The sequence below is a fragment of the Myotis daubentonii genome, chromosome 12, assembly GCF_963259705.1.
Source record: "Myotis daubentonii chromosome 12, mMyoDau2.1, whole genome shotgun sequence".
NCBI lineage: Eukaryota > Metazoa > Chordata > Mammalia > Chiroptera > Vespertilionidae > Myotis > Myotis daubentonii.
This window is the reverse complement of record NC_081851.1, coordinates 77,558,222-77,560,568: the sequence shown is the minus strand read 5'-3', so window position 1 is coordinate 77,560,568 and position 2,347 is coordinate 77,558,222.

Here is a 2,347-nt window from a genome sequence, read left to right as displayed (position 1 = left end):
AGGCGGCCGCGGGAACGCCCGGCCAATCCGCTCCCGGGGCGGCGCCCGAAAACCCGGCGGCGGATCCGGGACGGGATGCGAGAGCGAAGGAAGAGGCGGAGCTGGGATCCCGGGAAGGGAACCGGGAAGGGGGGTGCGGGGTGAAGATTGGGAGGTGGGGGGTGGAGAGTGGAGTGGGGGGGGGGCGGGGAGCACACAGAAAACAGGGGCCGGGAAACTGCAGCTGTTCCTCGGAATTATTTTATTATTTTGTTAATCCTCACCTGAGGATATTTTTCCCATTGATTTTTGGAGAGTGTGGAAGGGAGGGGGAGACACACAGACAGAGAAACATCGATGTGAGAGGGACACATGGATTGGTTGCCTCCCAGATCAAGCCTGCAACAGAGGTATGTGTGCCCTTGACCTTGACTGGAATCGAACCTGGGACCCTTCAATCTGCAGGCCAATGCTCTATCCATTGAGCCAAACTGGCTGAGGCAGTTCCTTGGAGTTCCTGACACTAAGGGCAATAGGAACAGAAAGTGCTGAGTGGGCAGAGATGTTAACTTATTATTATTACCAGAGGCCCGGGGCATGAAATTTGTGCACAGGTTGGGTCCCTAAGCCTGGCCAGCGACCAGGGCCGATCTGTAGGGTGACCGGTGGGGCGATCCAGAGACCCCTGCTGGCACCCACCTTGCCTGGCCTGGGGCCTGTGGCCTGGGGGCAGCTCCTGCATTGAGCATCTGCCCCCTGGTGGTCAGCACGCATCATAGTGACGTTCCGCCATTCGGTCGATTTGCATATTAGATTTATAGAGGATTTAAAAAATTTTTTTGGTATTATTGACTGTCCCCTGTCCCCCGCCCCCGCCTTTACCCCCTTCCACCCAGCACAGGAGATATTTATCTGAAGTTGGCACAATTTGACTCAATCTCAAATTCCAGGGGCGGAGATGGGTAAAGAGAACCCTTAAGATATGTTTTCAAATCCGGGCTCCTTCTAAATGTACAAGACCTGAAGCAGGTTACCACATGGCCCCGTGCCTCAGTTTCCTATTCTGCTAAATGGGAATAATGACAGTACCTACCTCATAGGGTCGTTGTGAGGTTTACATGAATTAATGAATGTAGATTACATAGAGCAGGAACAAGCACATGTTTGAAACAGAAAGGCATGGAACGTGGTAAGGACAGGATCGGAGCCAGGGGATTGGTGCAGGGGTTGCACTCACGTAGCCTGGGGTGGGCAGGGGAGCTTCTGGAGGAAGTCATCTCCCCACCAGATCATAAGCCGCTTGAGGTCAGAGGCATTCTCTAATTTTCACATCTCCAGCATGTAGCACCGTATCTGGCAAATATAAGTGCTCAGTAAATGTTTGCTAAATGAGTGACTTCAAATAAAGGATACCCTAGGGGAAGTCTCTGGAAGGTTGGGTTTTGTTGCAGAATGAAGACTTCCCAGAGCAGTTAAAAGGTGCTTTTACCGCCCTGCCAGCGGGGCACAGCGGTTGAGAGTCGACCTGGTCAGAGCACATGCCCGGGTTGGGCCTCAATCCCCAGTGTGGAGTGTGCAGGAGGCAGCCAATCAATGATCCTCTCTCATCATTGATTTTTCTATCTCTCTTTCCCTCTCCCTACCTCTCTGAAAATTCAATAAAAATATATTTAAGGAAAAGAAAGAAAAAGATGCTTTTACCAACCGGAGTCTGGGAGAGGGCAGGCTCTGTGGACCGGGAGTGGCTGCTGTGAATAAACGAGGTGTGAATTCTGCATCCGGATTCTGCTAAATGCTCTGCATGCATTTTTCTCATTCAGTTCTTATATTAGAACTGAGAGATGGGTACGGTTTTCTGCCCAATTTACAGATCAGGAAGATTACAAAAATTATGCCAAGTCCTGGCCAGGAAGTGGCAGGGGCAGGATTTGACACTGCAATGGATTGATTTGCGCTGCCGATCCTCGAGAAGGCCCCTGAGAGCTGACTGGATTTTCTGCAGCCAGAAACAGAGTCGGGTGAGTGAAAGTGGGGTGTGGGTCAGGATGGGGGTGGCAGTGGGGAGTCAGGGCACTTACAATACCTTCGACTTGGCAGGAAGTTGAGTGAGTTCACGCCCTGTGCAGCCACGGCCACCTGCTGAGAGTAGGGGGCATGGCAGAGTGGAAGATCTGGGAGACGTAGCAGGCGCTCAGCAAATATGTGTACAAGGATGGTGGCGAGGATGGGGGACAGCAGAGGAGAATGACTTGGGAAATGTAAGATTGAGGGGTCACATGGACATTCCTTACCTGTCTGGTGCATGGCTGCCTCACAGTGGCTGCGGCACACATATCCTGCCACCGGAGCTGGAGGAAGAAGAGGTGTG